The 20,922-nt window shown below is 42.8% G+C and overlaps 1 protein-coding gene across 3 annotated transcripts in view; it reads left to right on the top strand.

The window, feature by feature from the left end:
* RABGAP1L (RAB GTPase activating protein 1 like) overlaps positions 1 to 20,922 on the top strand; it is a 690,515-nt gene that overhangs the window by 329,992 nt on the left and 339,601 nt on the right. The window lies entirely within an intron of this gene.

The raw sequence follows: 20,922 nt of genomic DNA, 5'->3' as shown, positions 1-20,922 counted from the left end.
GCATGTACATCACATTGTGTCTAATACCCCTTTCACGCCGCACAAATAACCCAGTATCGACCCAGTATATTGCCGGGACGACGCGGGTTGCTGTGCGGTATGAGAGGGGTCAGTGACAAATTCTCGGGTCGCCTGACACGGTATTGAACCTGGGAATGAAGAAGGTTTATTCCTGAGTTAAATACTGGGTCAGGTGCAGTGTGAACGGGTTGCCAGGTCCATGCGACCCGGGACCCATTCACTGCATAGGGAGAGGCGGCACTGAGATGATGTCATCTCCCAGCACCGCCTCCGATGCCGACTCTGTTCTTGCCCCCCGGGTGGCAATGGCGGTGTATATGGTCCAATGCCGGGTCCCATCCGATTACCAGGTGGGACCCGGCATTGCGATGTGAAATCTGTGTAAGACACATTTTCAGGAAAAAAAGATAAACGGCACAGGCAGTCTCTCACTGCACCTGACGCACATCTGTCAGTGTAACGCACATGTCATTGAAGAATGTCTGTCTACCCGAGATTTGAGACTTACTGTATGTCTGTAAGCAAGCTTACCATGTAAGATAATGGCCCATTTCATTCTAATATTTTCATTAGACTCCTATAACTTACACACACCCAAATTTAGCTGTAATATAATTGTTCCCTTTTTTGCATAGTAATCCAATTTGCTCTATTCCTAATGATATAATGCATCCCAGTGTTCTAAGAAGAAATGACAAAATAGAATTATTCCTCAGTCACTAAGACAAACAAGAATTGTTAAAAGGTGAATAATTTGATTATTGTCTGATATTTTTATTATTTGTTAATTTGTGCATTCATTTCTTTTGTTCAATTAGAGATGATTGCAGTTTAGCGGATTAATCTTTAGTTTTAATATTTTGGCATGCGAGAGAGTAGACAGAACTGAGATGGGTCAGAAAGGGAACTCTGGGTCAATTTACCATTTAATATGCAGTATACTATGTCTACCAATGAGTACAGGTTTATATATTTTTAATCGCACTGTCATTTATGGCATTACAATTAGTTCAGTGAGTTTGAGGACAACGCTTAAGGTATACTCAAAGTTTTTTTTATTTTTTTATATTGTTATATATTATGGTCTAGTCTCAGTGTAACCGCAACCTTAATTATTTTATTGGCCAATTTAGAATAATCAGAATCCATATTAGTTTGATCTAAAACTGAAACAAAGTCATTGTCCATTTACTTTTTCTTTTTGTTTTGCCCTTTCTATGAGCCACCAAACAGGTCCATCTTGCTGTTATGTGCTCATCAACGTCCACAAAACCTGTGTCTGTACAGTTCCAGCAGTGTCGGACTGGGGCATGAAGGGCCCACCGGGGGCATGCTGCTGTAGCCAGGCTTAAAGGTGTAGCCAGGTTCCAGTGGGGGCGTGGCCAGCCACCACAGAGGTTTGGCTAACCATTACATGTTCTGTGCCCCATGGTAAATATATAATAAACCAAATTATTGTTAAGTATAATGTAACATGTATAATGCATAAATCCAGTGCACTAGGATAGTCTGGAACTTGATCCCTAGAGGAGGAGGAGGGCCCACAGGCAGCAGGGCCCACCGGTGGTTTCCCCTGTGGGCCAGTGCGACCCTGAGTTCCAGTGTGACCATAAATAATTATGGACTGAAACTTAGATGATGCTCTCCAAATATTGAAAGCAATGTTGATAGCTGTGAATCTCAACAGAGGGCAGATTTTTCCAATCTCTGCAGTTTTTTCTCCGGATATGGAAAATGCTGGAATGTAGTCTTGTTTCATATTCATTCATCAAATTCACAGATCCATGATTTTAGTCAATAAGACTGCACTATATTGATTTGCACAGGGTGAGGCGGTAACAATCCGCTTTTACCCGACACCTTTGAGAGTCTTTTTTGAAAGTGGAGTGCCATAGTGCGCAGACCCCATGTTGCTATTCCTCAAGCTTCATTCCCTGTACCAAGATGGCCACCAAGGTTACTGCTAAGTATGTGCAAAGCCATCTTGAGACTGCGGGGTAGATGTATGATACCGGCACATATTGTTACCAGTATCACTCGTCCCTCTACGCCTGTTTAATGAGGCATAGCGAAAAGCACTAGAGCCGAGATGTAATAACATCTCGGCTGCCCCCTCCAGCGATGCCTGTCAGCGGCATCAGCACATTGGGATCCGGTCTGAAGATCGACAGTGTCTAGGTCGACAATGTTTAGATCGACCACTATAGGTCGACAGTCACTAGGTCGACATGGATGGAAGGTCGACAGGATTTCTAGGTCGACATGTGCTAGGTCGACAGGTCTAAAGGTCGACATGAGTTTTTCACTTTTTTTTGTGGATTTTTTCATACTTAACGATCCACGTGGACTACGATTGGAACGGTAAAGTGTGCCGAGCGAAGCGGTAGCGGAGCGAAGGCACCATGCCCGAAACATGGCGAGCGAAGCGGTGCACTAATTTGGGATCCCGGTCACTCTACGAAGAAAACGACACCCAAATTTTTTTTCTTCTCATGTCGACCTTTAGACCTGTCGACCTAGCACATGTCGACCTAGAAACCCTGTCGACCTTCCATCCATGTCGACCTAGTGACTGTCGACCTATAGTGGTTGACCTAAACATTGTCGACCTAGATACTGTCGATAAAACGAACCACACCCCAGCACATTAGCCTAGTGCTGATGTGCTGTCTCTCTCCTTCACAGCTGGCTCACTGGGCATGTGCAAGATCTCACATGCAGCCCGAAGCCAGCACCCGCCACAGCCAGGAACAGTGCTGTCCCTGATGTGGTGTAAGGGTAACGACACATGCAGGTGTCGGAACAGTCAGTGCTGCTGATCGATCACACATTATCCGCCACATCGGCGTGCTATCTTGTAGAATGTACAGGGGCGCATAGCAGCCCTGTCACCTTGCACTCACCGCCGCTGTTATTTATGGGGAAGAAGCGCTATCAGTGCACGTAACGTGCGCTGATACCACTTATCCCCCATATCGACATTTAATACATCTACCCCTATATTAGAAGTGCCACAGTGGAAGACAGCAGTCTTCTGTTCAGCTACACTGAGACTAGCGATTACCTGTTGATATAACCACTTCTTACACCGCTACCTGGTACCCGGATATACTACCTTTCAAGCTCTGCTCCATGTAACAGTGAGTACAGCTATACCTGCTTTATCTTCAGTAAAAGCACTCCACTGGTTATGTAACTTGGCTGTTCATAGTCATAATGCATCTGCTGGTGAATACAGAAACTCTGCTACATTCTAAAGCCTGTAGACACATTTCTAACATTTTTCACTTTTCATTTTTAATATACTTTGGCTAGAGAATGCAGTTAGGGGTCTATTAACTGTTTATGTGCGCAAAATAGCCTTGTACTGTCACTTCTACTAGAACTGCTGTATATGTCGGCCAGAAATAGATAAAAACCTGTCACCGACCGTTGCTTTCTAGACTGTAATATAATTACTTTCCTTTCAGATATGTAATTGTACGCAATATGTACATTGCTGTGTACGTGCTGTTACTTTATTAGTATATAGTAACAATGTTACCCATATAAATGTAATCTAGGCACAGTGAGGTGTGGGTAGGTCAGTGGCTGGGGAGGCGCTGGCTAGTATCAGAGCCAGATTTACACATTAGAATAATACATAGATTATATCAGGCATTCCCAACCACGGTCCTCAAGGGGATCCGTATGGTTGTCTGAACGAATATTAATAAGAAAACAAATTATCTGGAGAAATCAAAGACACATGCAGTCAGATTCAAATGATACATCATGCCCAATCTCCTTTCTTAAGTGTTCCCAGTTACCGTGCATGTTGCGCCCGTAGTAATCAGGTTTAGGTGCGTGCGTGAAGGGTTGGACGCCCTCGCTACTCTGGGGGTAGCGAGCTGAAAAGATTATACCACGCCCGTTAACAGAAACAGAACGGGTGTGGAAGGGGGTGAAAATAATTGAATACCGCCCAGTAAATATCAACAGCTTGGAACATGTTGACATGGATAGAATGTTGACATATGAATTGTTAACTTTCGGGTTAGGGAAAATCTTAAAGCCGGATTGTCAACATTCTGTCCTTGATGACATTTTATCAGCATTGACATTATAAGTGTCAACACAAGGACCATGCCGATATTATATATGTCAGCATGAGGAATGTTGACCTAATATACTGCATTTAAGAGAAATTGGTTTAGCCCCCCAAAATGGTTTTGTGCAGTGATTACAGGTAAGAATGAACAAATAATGTCAAATTCTAGCGAAAGTATCAATTATTGTGACATGAGTGAGTGCTACAGCGGCACTATATACAGTATACGTGGCAGAGTTTATATGTATGTGTAATCGATATGTAGTTGCTTTACTGGCATTCGGGACCCCGGTGGTCAGGATACCGACCCCGGAATACCGACTGCTTACAACGCCGGCAAACGGGATGCTGACCTCCTGGATGCTGATCACCAGCATTACAGCCCCAACTCGTGTAATCCATACATGAAAGACTGTCTTTTCAAGAATTTCAGTAGATCACTGTTATATCATATTTCAGACTATGGCAATTGAGTCCACCAGCTGCTGGGTGGTATCAAACCGTGCTGGTCTATGGAACAGGTCGTCTTCTGATACAACAGAGATTATGGGCCAGATGTAATGACGCCCGGGATTGTCGGAGGTGCAGAATGCTGGCCAAGTTCAGGAATTTTTTCAAAGGGGCAATCACAAGGCAAAACCATGCATGCGGCCCGATAAGTTTAAATGTTAACGCCTCTCATAGCTGGAAACAAGTGGAATGCTGCAGTTTTTAAAAAAAAAAATTATTAAACACAACAACTACAGTTTCCATTCATAGTACATTTTAAAATTGTGATAAATTAGAAAACTTGACCTAAAAGGCTCATCTGTAAAAGGTCACAGTCCCAGGTACTGTAGGTGGAATTTTCCACAGTTTCTGTTTCAACCAAAGGGATGGGAGGTCCTACAGAAGAACGGTGCCTTGGGTTTCTACAGAACAATGCCCAGTATTGAAGCTTTTACAGTAAAGCCTTTTTGATCCAGTTTTCTAACTGATCACAATTATAACATGTAAGCATGGAAACTGTAGATGTTGTGTAAAATATATATATATTTTTTAATATAAAAAACTACACTATCACCGCTATTCAGTATCAGGTATGTGGATGTGTTTTAGAGTCCTATCATAATTACATCTAGGAGTGTTGTATGAAAAAGACACATTGGGATTAATTTACTAAGATCAACCAATCAGATTCTACTTCTCATTTATCCTAGCACCTTCTAGAAGATAATACCTGGAATCTGATTGGTTGCTATGGGCATCATCCCATCTTAAATAGAACTTTCATCTTAGTAAATTTATCCCATTGTATCTGGTATACAAATATATAATGGTTTAAGAGAAGCATCTATGTGGAGCGAAAATACTAATACCTATAGTCCCTTTTGTCAACTTATCACAGAGCTGGCATCCTGGTGAGTTATTTTGCTTCCTTTTTGGATGCGTAATCTCATTGTGTTTTTTATATATATATATATATATATATATATATATATTTATTTATTTTGTTCAGAAAGGGTTAAGCACTGTAAGCAAAGCCGGTGGAAATACACAGAATATATAGAGTTCTGCTGATTTATCCGTGCAACACACTAATTAGTTTTTCAAGCTGCCAAATAGATCCTGGAGCTGCTAAACATATTCCATTAACAGCCAAATGGCCAGGCAATTAGAAGCATTTCCTACGAATGCTGAGTATATACAAATGGCAATTTTTTAACTTGGCAAAAAAAGTTACACTTCTCCTGACTCTTAGCGTGTCGGACTTTAACCTTTAATGTGTTTTGTCATGCATTCCTGTGACCCAACCACAGACCTTTGCCCTCTTTAGGGCACAAATTTAGGCGGAGAGATGTACTGTAGGACACACCTACTGTATATGGCAAGCTGACGTTTCTGCTGGATCCATTTGTACTATTCAGAACAGATTGTCGGTATCGTCTGCTCCACAGATGATGTTTTGTGCTAACCAGTGGTGCAAGTTTATGTATTACTGGTCTATGATGTTCTCTCCAAACATGTATGAAATCTATTCCCCATCAACCGGCACATTTGACATCTCTTCCAACAATTGTTTTTTTTTGTCCTACACTAATGAATTCATTCCTGAGTAATGAATTCCCTCTGTAACAATGATTTCTCTTGGGGGCAGCGTTTTGCTCTGCTGCTACCTGTGTCTCCTGCTGGTTGTGCTTGCATGTCTTTTCAAGACAATAATACTGCAGCGTCATTTCAGTGGAAGTTCTGGAGTGTGGTATAACATTACCATTTGTATGTTACTAAGGTGGCACTGTCAGTTTTTCTCTGGAACTGGCAGTCATTGAGTTCTGGTGTTTTATAGGCGTCTGGTAAACTTAATTTTATGTTTTGCTTTGTTTTTAAACGGTGGTATTCTTTTTAAAGGGAAACCATGCATTTCTGGATTTTTATTGTTTAAATGGATAAATGCTGGTAAGTGGTTATGAACTGTTGGGGTTCAATCTAATTAGGAGCAGTTGGTTCCTGCGAGCCATTATCACAGCAAACTTGTACTGTGAATTACATTTGCAATCCAATTCTAAACTCACATTAATTTATAAATGAATTAGCATTTTTTTCCGTTCCTAGCCCTGAGCAGGTAAAAAGTTAGGGAGAAGCTTTATTTTAAGGTCTGTGCATAAATTCTTCCTAACAATATTCCTGCACTTTGCATGGGGTTTAAATAGCATTATTATTATTAAATCTGAACCAGGTAATTATAGACCAGTAAGTCTTACATCTATAGTGGGGACGGAACTGGAAAGTATTTAAAGGGATAGATTACAGGAGTTCTTTGAAACCAATAAGGTCATTAATAGGAACCGACATGGGGATGTAGACTCTAGAATACGAGGAAAGGCTTGATGGGCTAGGCATGTTCACATTAGAAAAGAGGAGATAAAGAGGGGACATGATTAACATTTACAAATATATAAGGGGTCAATACACAGAGCTAGCGGGGGATATGTTTTTGGTAAGATTGTCACAGAGGACACGTGGTTACCTGCTTAGGTTAGATGAGAAGAAATTTCGCACACAGAGACGGAAAAGTTTCTTCACAGTAAGGATATTCCGTATTTGGAAATACTTACTACTAGAGAGAGAGCAGTAAGGGTGGGCTCGGTCACTACTTTCATGAATGGGCTAGATAAATTCTTAATGGATAAGGATATACAGGGTTATGGTGGGTAAATCATGAACTATAGTAATAGTATTAAAAAAAAATCCCAGGAGGAAGTGACATAATGGCTACACAGTCACCACAGTTAACATTAGTCTAAAAATTTTTTTATCATACGTCCTAGAGGATGCTGGGAATTCCAAAAGGACCATGGGGTATAGACGGGATCGACAGGAGACATGGGCACACTATAAGACTTTGAATGGGTGTGAACTGGCTCCTCCCTCTATGCCCCTCCTCCAGACTCCAGTTAGACTCTGTACCCAGAGAGACTGGACACACACTAGGGGAGCTCTCCTGAGTTTCTCTGAAAAGACTTTGTTAGGATTTTTATTTTCAGGGAGACCTGCTGGCTACAGGCTCCCTGCTTCGTGGGAGTGAGGGGAGAGAAGTCAGACCTACTTCTTCTGAGTTCAAGGGCTCTGCTTTTTAGGCTACTGGACACCATTAGCTCCAGAGGGTCTGTTCACTTGGTTCGCCTAGCTTCTCGTTCCCGGAGCCGCGCCGTCACCCCCCTCACAGAGCCAGAAGAAAGAAGACGGGTGAGTATTAGAAGAACAGAAGACTTCAGTGACGGCAGAAGACTTCAGAGTCTCTGAGGTACCGCGCAGCGGACGCGCTGTGCGCCATTGCTCACACACACAAGCGGCACTACACGGGTGCAGGGGGGGGTGGGGGTGCCCTGGGCAGCAATTATACCTCATATAATATCCTGGCAAAGAAGTATACAGTGCATAGGCACTGTATACAGACCCCTGCCAGTAAAAAACGGTGAAAAATTAGCGGGGCTGAAGCGCGCCGAGCAGGGGGCGAGGGGGCGTGGCTTAGCCCTCACAACTCTGTACAGCGCCATTTTCTCCTCACAGAGACGCTGGCTCGCCAAAACACAGTGAAAAAAACTAACAGTATAAAACGGAGGGGGACACAGTTGCTTAGTGCACTATGGGCTCATATAAGATGCACTATATATGTATAAATGAGCGTGTGGTTAATGAGTTGTAAAAAAGTTTCTGTGTTTTGCCTGTCAGGATTCTACCCATTATAGCGATGTAGTACACGTGTGTCGACGTGTGTGGGCTCTGCCACAAACAGCTATTGGATCCCTCTGTCGGCGTTGCCGACTCCTGCTGCTACTTGATTCAGTAGATGAAGTGTCAGCATGTCAGTAGTTGTAAGCTTTTCCAAAGTAAACACTGTATGGGAAGACACAGTCATATGTGGGTGACCCTGTCGGCACTAACTCTATTACTGGGTGTAAATTAACAAAAACCTATACCTGTGTGTGTATATATATATATATATATATATATGTATGGTACGGATACATTGAGCTGTAGCTTTAGCACAGACGTGGTAGTATTTGTGGGGTAGTGATATTAACATTATGTATATATATTTCCCTCAGACCCCTCGGGGTCGCAAGAATGTTATTTTGCCCGGTTACTACTCCCTGTTGTCGCCGAATACTATGTTTTATGTCGACCATAATGTTTCCTGGTTAGATCCACAACAATGGCATTCAGTACATGTTCATACACATTCAGAACACATTAATGTCACTAGGGACCCTGCTGTTCCTGACAAAATACATATACGTATGATGTATATATAGAATATGTGTGTATATGTGTATTTAAATATGTATATTCATATTACGATTTCTACTGAATGCTGAAGTAAAGTTATTCCTTTTCATGTGCTGGTCACTCTGTTGATAAAGCTCTAGGTCAGCCGTGACGAGATGGTCTTAAATCTTCTCGAGGAATACGAGTGTTTATTCTTTTCCCGCTGTGGATAGAATAAAGTGAAAGTCAACCCCTGGTCTGTACGGGGCCCTGTCACAAAGGATCGTATACAGGAAGCTAAGTGATATTTTAATTATGTGTTTTGATGATATTTGCATTACATACGCATGGGGGAGTGCTTGTATTCACAAATGGTCTGTAACCTTGTTATCCGATATAATTTCCCTGGGGAGAGATGGAATATTCCTTAAATTGGGTCTTATCTAGAACATTGCAGCATGCTGCCGTGAGACTACAAGAGGTATGCACTGACTCCGAGAAATACTGGAGTATCTTCCCTATGAAGGTGTAACCTGGTTTGGGAATGGCTTTGTTAAGTTGATCTCGGCAGATACCACTGGTAAGTCTACCGTCTTGAGCTATGTTCACTCACAACGGTTGGTGACGCATATTTTGTGGGATGCAGCCATTTTGACCGGTTGGATACCGTTTTGTTTTCCCCTTCTTTGCAGGTAGAGGAAGGTGAAAAGGTAAGAGGTCTGCAGCCTTTTCAAGTTCGCAGAAGCAGATATCGTCCTCTGTTTCTACCACATCCACCGCAGGTCGCTGGGTCTATCTTGCTGGAGCCCACACCGGTGGGAACTCGTCTAATACTCTTCAGTCAGTCCTGGAATGGACTTGACACATTGAGTTAAGAATAAAGTCAAAAGGGGGACAAACTCGAGTTTTCCAGATGTTTCCCCTCACTGATTTTTTTAAATAGATCTTACCGATTCTCCTCTGGACGGGGAGGTAGGATGTGACGCCATACAAGGGTTGGTTCAGGATCAGGACATTGTCCTGCTGTCCCTGTCACAAAAAAAAACAAAAAAAGGAAAAAGCTGTTATTCAAGCTTTTTCGTGCTTCTGAGCCGGACAGCTCGGTCAGAACAATCCCCAAAAAAATTCTACTTTAGAAGTTGAACTACAAGATGGAATCGCTCAGGGCAGGGATCTCCAGCCTGTAAAAGAAGAAAGAGGTTTTAAATGCGGTTTCATACGCATTAAGCTTACCTGGGTTTACTATTCAGGATTGTCATTTCACCGGAGTGATGGCAGTATGATGTTTTTTCTTCAATAGTAAGAGCCATTATTATTCTGTAATGGGAAGCTCTCCTGACTACGGCGAGGTCAAGAAACAAGGGGTACAAATCGTTGTTTCTCTCTGACAGTTCTTCAACACAGGGAATCGCTGTTGATCCCAACGACGCAGATGTAGGTGTTGGGAATAAGATTAGATACTGGCCTTTTGAGAATTTGTGTTTTCCTGTGGAAAGAGATTTGAGAATCCAGAGTCTGATCAGATTTGCAACAGTGTAAACCCATCAATGCGTTCCGTTGATGAAGAAGATGGTTGCGGCCTACGAGGCCATTCGGTGAGCAGATCAAATACCAGAGTGGTTTTTGCGGGACCAGTTGGACATGTGGTCCGGGTCTCACCTGCACATGCACCGGAAAATAATCCTATTTTCCAGGACCAGGATATCTCTCCTGTTGTGGCTTCACAGTTCTCACCTCCTAGAGGGACAAAGGTTCGGGATCCAGGATTAGATCCTGGTGTCCATGGATACAAGTCTCCGAGGCTGGGGAGCAGTTTTTCCAGGGGAAGAATTTACAGGGGAAAATGTCAAGCCGGGAAGCTTGTCTGCAATAAGCATTCTGGAATTAAGAGCTATTTACAACAGAACATCTTCGCGATCTGCCCGTCTTACTTCTGTCGGACGACTTAACAGTGGTGGCGTAAGTAAACCGCTAGGGCGGAATGAGAAGAAAAGCGGCAATGGCAGGAGCCGAAAAGTTTTCCGCTGGGTGAAAAGGCATGTAAACGCTCTATTAGCGGTCTTCGTTCCGGGTATAGTCAACGGAGAAATAGACTTCCTCAGCAGACACGATCTACATCCAGGGTCTTCATCAAGAAGTTTTCACAGAAGTGACAAGTCTTTGGGGAATTCCTCAATTAGACATGATGGCGTCTCGCCTCAGCAAGAAACTTCAAGGATATTGTTCCAGGTCAAGGGACACTCAAGCAATAGCAGGGGATGCACTTGTGACACCGTGGGTGTATCAGTCGGTCTATGTGTTTCCTCCACTTTCACTCTTTCCGAAGGTGATAAACATAAGAAGAACAAAGGTTCAGGCGATCCTCATTGTTCCGGTCTAGCCAAGGAGGGCTTGGTATCCAGATCTTCAAGACTTACTCTTGAAAGATTCCTGGCCTCTTCCTCTACGAGAGGACCTGTTACAGCAAGGACCGGGCGTGTATCAAGACTTGCCGTGGCTGCGTTTGACTGCATGGTGGTTGAACGCCATATCCTAGCTCGAAAGGGTATTTCCGGTGAAGTCATTCCCACATTGCTTCAGGCTAGAAAAGGAGTAACGGCGAAGCTTTAAGGAAGTATGTGTCTTGGTGTGAATCCAAGAAGGCTCCTACGGAAGAATTTCAGCTGGGTAGTTTTCTCCATTTTTTTGCAAGCAGGTGTGGATGGAGGCCTAAAGTTAGGCTCCATTAAAGTGCTTTCTTTCAAAAGGAATTGGCCACTCTTCAAGAAGTTCAGACTTTCGTGAAAGGAGTGCTGCACATCCAACCTCCATTTGTGCTCCCAGTGGCACCATGGGTCCTTAACGTGGTGTTGCAGTTTCTTATGTCACACTGGTTGGGACCTTTACGAAAGGTTGAGTTAAAATTTCTCACTTGGAAAGTGGTCATGCTATTGGCCCTGGCGTCCGCAAGGCGGGGGTCGGAATTAGCGGCTTTGTCTCACATGAGCCCCTGTTTAATCTTCCAGGTGGATAGAGCGGAATTGAGAATTCGGCAACAATTTCTGCCAAAAGTGGTTTCTGCGTTTCGCAGGAACCAGCCTATTGTGGTACCTGTGCCTACTGAAGCCTTGGCTGATTCGAAGTCTCTCGATGTAGTCAGAGTTTTGAATATTTATGTCGCCAGAACATCTCAGATTGGGGAAACAGAGGCTCTGTTTGTCCTGTATGCTCCCAACTAAATTGGGGCCCCTGCTTCTAAGCAGATGGTTGCACGCTGGTTCTGGGATACGATTCGGCATGCTCTTTCTACAGCTGGATTGCCGTTACCGAAGTCGGTGAAGGCCCATTCTACCAGGAAGGTGGGCTCTTCTTGGGGGGAGACCCGAGGAGTCTCGGCAGTTCAACTTTGCCGAGCTGCTACTTGGTCGGGGTCGAACACGTTTGCTAAGTTCTACCCTGGCTGATGAGGACCTCATTGTTTGCTCAATCGGTGCTGCAGAGTCGTCCGCACTCTCCCGCCCGGTCTGGAGCTTTGGTATAGACCCCATGGTCCTTTTGGCGTTCCCAGCATCCTCTAGGACGTATGAGAAAATAGGATTTTAATACCTACCGGTAAATCCTTTTCTCTTAGTCCGTAGAGGATGCTGGGTGCCCGTCCCAGTGCGTACTGGATCTGCAGCTATTGGTTGTGGTTACACTCATGTGGTGCTTCTTTCAGTCAAGTCTGTTGCTGACGTTATTCATGCCATGGCATGCGGTATGTTATTATTGGCCGTGTTTACGCACAGGTTGTGTTACATTTTCGGTCAGCATATTGCTGTATATTTTTCATGCCGTCGGCTGGTGTTCTATTGAATGCCACTTTCTGCGGCATGTTCGAGGTGTGAGCTGGTATGACACTCACCGTGTTTAAACAATAAATTATTTCCCCGAAATGTCCATCTCCCTGGGCACAGTTCTCTAACTGGAGTCTGGAGGAGGGGCTTAGAGGGAGGATCCAGCTCACACCCATTCAAAGTCTTATAGTGTGCCCATGTCTCCTGCGGATCCCGTCTATACCCCATGGTCCTTTTGGAGTTCCCAGCATCCTCTACGGACTAAGAGAAAAGGATTTACCGGTAGGTATTAAAATCCTATTATTACAGTGTAGGAGAACGCCAACAGGTTGAATGGACAATGGGCAAATTGTCTTTTTTCGACCTCAGCACTGTGTTATTATGTTTTTTGGCCGATAAAGACGTCTGTTTTTACGTGATTTTCTCTTTAAAGCTCAATAATGGATTACATGATAGTTGGGAATTACATGGAGTGGTTGTATTGATGGGGAGAGTTGTTCTAGAACCTTCAGATAAGACAGGAAAAGTATTTGTTCCAACTTTTACAAACTTTTATAAAACACTGAAAAATGATTATGCAGAAATTATTCTGCATCCCCAAAATTCTGGGAAGTCTTGGATAAAAAACAAAAACAAAAAAGACACTTGCTATAATTTTTCAACCATTAATAAAAGTGCAAAAATCATCCATTTCACATCTGTTAAAACATTACTTATGGTTTTCCATATGGTCCTGCTGTCTTACTTGTCACTTTTTTGGGGTCCAGGATGGTTTCCCCACTTTTTCATGCACTTCTCCCAGGCTGTATTTTGTATAAAAATTTTGCAACTTCACTGCGACTAACGTGAATTGCTGTTTCTAATTTGATGTTGCATTTCTCGGGTGCATGCATTTGTTTCATGGATAAAACTCATACCCAACTGGATTGACCTCATAGGGGTATATTCAATTGACATCGAAAGCTGCCGTCTGTCGAAAAGACGGCAGTTTTCGCCTTTTTTTTTTTTGGTCGGAAGGGGTCCCAACCTATTAAATATTTTCGACAAGTTGAGGTATTCGACTTGTCGAAAAGCACGTGGATTGGCGGAATAGCTGCCGATCCACATGCTTGTGTCGAAAACGGGGCCAACACCGACAGGATTTGGCACCCTTTTCGACCATCTCAGTCCGACATAAATGTCGGACTGAGATGTGGGACCAGAGAGGAGGAGAGGGGGGGAGCCGCAGGCAGATGGGGGACAGCTGGCGGGCAGACAGAGGAGATCAGCGCTACAGTAGCGCTGCAGCAGGATGTCACACTGCCGCGCTGCTCACGGCAGCTTCCACCCGGCTCCAGCAAGTGAGGTCACGCTTTCTGGAGCCGGCTGGACACTGCCGTGAGGTCGGGCGGCTGTGTGACATCCTCCTGCAGCGCTACTGTAGCGCTGATCTCCTCTGTCTGCCCGCCGGCTGTCCTCTGGATGCTCAACGCTGCCCGGCTCCCCGTGATCACCTGCCCCTGGCTGCGCAGCGTGCCGTGAAGTCAGAGGTCATGCTGCGCAGCCAGCCACCTTCTGCTCGCACCCCAGCGCCTGCACTGGGCTGCAGCCGTAGCCCTCACCTCACTTCCTCTCTACAGATGGGCCTGTGATGGGCTGAGGGTAAATTATGTGGACTGGATGGGATGGGACGGGAGGTTGGTCGCTGACATAGGACGAAAGGAACCAATCAATTGATCATTTTTCAATCCCGATTCCCGGGATTGAAAAAATTCCCTGGGATTGGCCACACTAGTATTTATGTCTTTTTGATGGTGTCAAATAAATCCCCTAAAATTTAATGGAGAGAACGTACTGTAAGCGGTTTCCATAAACTGTCTTTTATAAAGAGCTAATCTGAGTGTAAGACTTCTCTTCCTTCATACTTTCTTTTCTACACTTTTTTACTGCATTATTTTTAACCAGGTCACTGTGACTGTCTGCTGGTGAGCTTTATAGACCTTGCTGAACCAATAAGCACTTGTGTCAAGTGCCTGCTATTATATAGTGCTCCTTTTATCCGGAAATATTCGTATTGCATCATCTACAAGGTTACATTCCAGTTTTAATTAATGCCATATATATTTTCCATTAATAAAAATGTATTAAAGGAAATTTGTAGATGTAATGCAATGCACAAGTGATGATATATTTGTAAACCCCTGTAAATAATATCTGTATAGAAAGTAAGTTCCAATGTCATCACTTAAGTGTTCTGTAGGAAAACTTGTATTATAAGGAATAAACTCACCTCTTAATGGTTTTTTTAATGCATTGAATTATACTGTATTTGTGGTTTAGGGGACCACGGTCCTCAAGGCACGCTAACAGTCCAGGATTTAAGGATTGCCATACATCGTCACAGGTGGCTTAATGAATACCTCCGTTAATTTGATTTAACCATCTGTGCCCAAGCATGAATATCCTTAAAACCATGCCTTGAGGACCGAGGTTGGAAACTACTGTTTTAGAGACTTTGACCAACAGGCGTTTGGAAGGATTTGTTTGAGTCCACACATTATTGAAGGTGTTAGATTATTGTTGGTGGAAAACTAATGCGTTGCCAATTAGATGTGTACAATCCAAACTATGGTGGTCATTCCAAGTTGATCGCTCGCTAGCAGTTTTTAGCAGCCGTGCAAACGCTATGCCGCCGCCCACTGGGAGTGTATTTTAGCTTAGCAGAAGTGCGAACGAAAGGATCGCAGAGCGGCTACAAAATAATTTTGTGCCGTTTCAGAGTAGCTTCAAACCTACTCAGCGCCTGCGATCACTTCAGACAATTTAGTTCCGGATTTGACGTCACAAACACGCCCTGCGGTCACCCAGCCACGCCTGCGTTTTTCCTGGCACGCCTGCGTTTTGTCGAACACTCCCTGAAAACGGTGAGTTGACACCCAGAAACGCCCACTTCATGTCAATCACTCTGCGGCAAGCAGTGCGACTGAAAAGCATCGCTAGACCCCGTGTGAAACGACATAGTTCGTTGTAAAAGTACGTCACGCGTGCGCATTGCACCGCGTACACATGAGCAGAAGTGCCTTTTTTAGCCTCATCGCTGCACAGCGAACGAATGCAGCTAGCGAACAGCTCGGAATGACCACCTATGTTTGCTTAATTGAATACTCTACAGATGTTCAACATCACCAGGTTATTTCTGGATACATTGAGAAAAAAAACACACACAAAAAACCATATAATAACTATGATATACATAGTAGCTGTCCCGATTTCAGCTGGCAATCTCTGTGTGGGAGCTCTGTCCTGCCTTAACAGTCGGTACTGTATCGTTCTGTTTGAGTGCACTATTAGGGAAGTAAGTACCTATAGCTGGTGCTCAGCTGCCATGGTAGCAGACGTGAGCATTAGATGCATGTGATGCATGACCCCGCCCCTTGTGCAACCACGCCTCCCCATCATGCAGCAGCTCTGATCCTGCTCCGGCTGCTACAACTGTTAGGAGGTGTGCCATGCAAGTCTGTAGAAGTACTCTATTGCAAGCCTAGTTGGCGCTACCATTACATAAAGTTTCCTGGGGAGGCAGACTGAAGCAAGTTTGAGACAGGCGTAGTATGTAAGGGAATGAGACAAATAGAGGTAAATGTAGTAGCCTGCATGATGCAGTCATCAGTGGGTTACATCAGGCAGATTTGATGGGCACTCACCAATGTCTGTATAGCGCATTTCTTATTCTTTTACATACTACGCTTGTCTCCCCATAATATAATGCAGTGAAGGAATGAGACAGGTAAGCTAAGAAAAAAAAATAAAACTGAGAAGGAAGGTATGATCGAGTCTAAGAGATTGGGGCAGGTGTACAAGTGTCAAATGTATCATATGTTGGGTTTGGGGGAGGGGGGGGAATAGATTGAAGATTTGCTTAGGGCAACAAAAACCATGCTGAGATCCATTTCTCTTTCTCTTTTTCTAAACCAGTTGTGGTATTATCATGGTTTAATATGTGTAGAATATTTACACTACTTAAAAATTAAAAATAATAATATCATGCTTAAATAGGCAATCACTTTTGCCTGTGGACTGCTAGGACCTCCCTGGTTTATCATTGAAGTCAATGCTCATTGTGATATGTCTTCTGCCATTAGGTTTTTCCTTCTTGTTATACCCCTGAGAAAGTCCATCTATACGGTCGAAACGCGTTGTACCCTTTTTTTTTTTTATAGGTGATTTGGTGGAAGGATATACTTTCAGAGTGCATGGGATGCACCAACTCACATTATTGGGATACTAATGAGGACTCAAGCCGAATGAACCTGTTTTAATCACTCGAAACTGGTTTAAAGGACACTTTTATTCATCATTTGAATCTTCACAAGTGCACTTATGATATCACATATGGTATAGGGCCCTCTGGTTTTTCTATTTGTATTTAAATAGAGAAAAGTAAAGTAATTAAAAAGAAGTGGAACTCCCTGCCAAACTCTCACGATCAATCATTGTCTAGCTGGCAGAACCGCGTGGTTCCCATGTTCAGGACCCCTGCCATTTCCAAAGAACTTGCCTGATTACTTCCCCGGGAATCAACACTCTAGAGAATGTTGGATATTTCACTTCTCGGTGCACATGCATCAGTAATACATATAGAACAGCAGCAATACTGTCCAATCAGCACTGAATAGTCGGTTTATTCAAAGAAGGGACTGGCCCTTGGGGAAGCAGGAACTGTGCTGACCCGGACATGGGAATACTGTGGTTCTGTTGGTTGAATGAAATATAAATAAAACTATCTTTAGTGAAAATAACTGATCCACGTTATAGATGATTCACAGGTCTAAGCTGGGTACTGGCAAAAAAACACCAAGCAAACCAAGTTAAGCAGCCCTATTCTTGGATCGCAATGAAAGGTAACATGGTTACGTTTCCAGGGCTGGTTGTGAGTATATCCAGACTTAGTTGATGCACTTGTATACATGCAGTGCTAATCGGCTGTGGGTGTCGCACTTGTTAATACTATGTCTTTTATGTTGATGAATGGCATTCTGCATCCTCACCTGTGTGTGCTCTTTGTTGTGCTGAGCACAACAGATATTGCCACTTATCCCCCCCCCCTTCCTTTTCATCTTCTTGCACTGAGTGAATATCATGAATAAATGCATACAAATAAATTTTAGCCCTAAGCTAAATTCTACAAACTGAGGGGAGAAGTTGAGCTCTTAAAATTATTTTGTTGAATATTTTGTAAGGGTAATTTTTCTCCTTTTACATCTTACGATCTACACAGAAAAAAATATAAAATTAGATTTTCTTTTTCTTTTCTTTTTTTTTTGTGTTTGAAATTTAGGTTTGCTATTGTAATGGGGAATCAGCCTGCTGTATAATTATATTTTAACACCACCACCACCACCACCACCACTAATGTTTTGTTTAAATGTATTAAATCAAGTATAGATCTTGTTCCATATTCAACTAAATAGCTAACATTTGTTTTTGTGTCTTATGACGCAGTATTTGTGTTCGTGACTATTTTATGGTGTATTCCTTTTTTGTAAGGTTGACATCGGACGCCATAAAAAAGATTTTTGAGGAAAAAAATTAAATTAAATAATGTATCAATCAAATAAGCAGTTAGATCATCATCATTCGTTAAATGTGATCAAAGGAGCCCATGTATACTTCACTTATTTAATTGTAACAAAGGTGCTTGAATGCTGAGAGAAGTTAGTGTGTGATTTACTATAGAATCGTTGCAAGGCAGACATAGGTATAATGAAGGCTCCTGCTTGTAATGTGTGTACAAAGCAAGATGTTTTGAGAGAGAGAAATTGCCCCCCAGCTGTTATGTGGGATTTGCGCAGTGCTTATATATCTATGGTGAGAGATAAAGTATTAGCCAAAGCGTTCCTGACTGTCACTTTTCAAACAATGGGGCAGATGTATTAAGCCTGGAGAAGTGATAACGCAGTGATAAGCTCAAGGTGATAACGCACCAGCCAATCATTAGTGTTCACTCTAGCAGTGGGGCAGGGCGCCGGAGTGTGATTGGCACAAGTGCGCAATCTAGTCAGATTGCTTAGATCTCTCCGTCTGTACCCCCCTTTAGGAGCCGATTGGTTGGTGCCTTATCACCTTTCACTTATCACTTCTTTATCACTTCTCCAGGCTTAATACATCTGCCCCACTGCCTGTAAAATTGAAGGCATAAGCTGACTGGCTAGTACTTTATCTCTCACAATGTTATCTCTCTCAGATGTATTAACCTGGATAAGGCATAAGGAAGTGATAAACCAGTGATAAATGCAAAGTGATAAACGCACCAGCCAATCAGCTCCAATATGTAAATTAACAGTTAGGAGCTGATTGGCTAGTGCGTGTATCACCTTGCATTTATCACTGGTTTATCACTTCCTTATGCCATCTCCAGGTTAATACATCTGCCCAGAGCTTAAATAAATACCCTCTTATATCTCAGTACAGCTAAAGCCAACTCACAATTTTCTTCTTTTTCTCTCTATTTGTTCTTTAGATTTTGCAGGGAAGTGAGGGGGGGTGGGGGGATATAATTCATAATGTAAAAGCAATTAATCTCTTTAACTAGAATTTTAAATATATATGTAAAAGTAAAGTTTTTAGCATGCTTGGAGAAATTTGCCTCCTACTGTTTGTTGTTGTTGCAGATTTCCCTGCCCTCATTGATCCATCCATTCTTTTTTAGACGCACCAGGTTGATTTATTTTTCTTTTCTATTTTTTTATGCAACGTTTATAGCACTGCTATTTTATTTTAATTAATAATTAATACATCCTTCCGTGACAGCAGGGTTCACATTACTGCTAGCTGGCTCCAGCTAGTGTTTGTAGTATCGTTGCATTCTCTGCCTTTGTTTGAACGGCGTGCTCGGCACCCAGAGGCTGAAAGCTATGTTGTGTTTGCATTTATTGAGACATTAAGGGTGCATTTTTGTTTCATTTTTGGAAAGATGGAGCATAGAGGGATCACTGCTTCCTGCCATGGGAACGTATCTCCTGGAGTGCCTGGATTGTTGTCAGAAAGGTCAGGGTACAGCTTTTGGAGAATTTGGAGAAAGAAAAAAAAAAGTCATGATTTTCATCAGTTTGTAATGTTTAATGACAGTGAGACTTTGTGTTTGTGTCTTGGCAACGGTTACCTAGTGACAAGTCTATACGGCACTAGCCATTGGCAGAAAGATAGAGTCACCTTTCCAATGTTCAGCTCTCCTGCATCAGCCTTTGCTGGGAAGAGGGGGATGGAGAGAGGATGAGAGGGAAAGGAGGAGGAGGAGGAATGGGAAGGAGGGGGAGGAGCAGAGGGCTCAGGTGCAAGCAGTAATAATACCAAGAGTGAGACCGAAAAGAGAGAGCGAGAATGTGAGAAATAGCGACAGCCTCCGCGCAAACCACAGGACTCCAGTACCCCTCTGACTGCTCAGCTGCTAGCATTGAGCCTAGGTGAGAAGCATGCTCTTTAATAACTGTAATACAAGTTGGGAGTAGTGGGGGTTGTGGTGGAGGGTACTGTATTTTACTTAGTAGTGAAGAGGGTAGGAGATGAGGCAAGCAGGTCTTTTTTTTTTTTTGTCTAATTTGTGCCTAGCAGAAGCGATAGAGAGACAACTCCTTATGATATCTCAACTTGAGAAATGATGAGGGAAATGCTTTTTGGAAACTGCTAATGCTCTGTAGCTGTGGTGAGCATTCCTTTAGATGGTTTCTCAGCTGCTGCTGCTGCCACCCACCTCCCTGGCACATATCAGGCACTGTCAGTGTTCATTTATTTAGGATAGCACGGACAATTTAGGTGGGTTTATCCAACATCAGATTGACTTCAACTCCCAAACACAGAGGACGGCAAAATGACCTTGGTTACTCTCTTGCTTGGGATCGCTGCCTGACTTGTAATATATATATATATATATATATATATATGACATGTGTGTGTGTAAGTGTTATAGTTGCCCCTTTTAACTATTGAAATGCCAGGTTATGCTATCCTACTGTTGAAACATCCATGGAAGTGGGTGGGCTTCTCTATAAAGTGGTAAAAATATTTTTATGCTTATAGCTATATATATATATATTTCTATATATACTTATGTGTGTGTGTATGTATATATATATATGTGTGTGTGTATATATATATATATATATGTGTGTGAGAAAAAGAAAATAAATCACTGTACATGTTGGGACTATTATCCCAAGTTGTAAAGGGGACAGTAGAAGTTTATTCTTCTTCTTAAATAATTTGTCTCAT

This window comes from Pseudophryne corroboree, chromosome 9, assembly GCF_028390025.1.
Source record: "Pseudophryne corroboree isolate aPseCor3 chromosome 9, aPseCor3.hap2, whole genome shotgun sequence".
Lineage (NCBI taxonomy): Eukaryota > Metazoa > Chordata > Amphibia > Anura > Myobatrachidae > Pseudophryne > Pseudophryne corroboree.
Note: the sequence above shows the minus strand (reverse complement) of the source record. Positions and strands in the feature narration are given on the sequence as shown.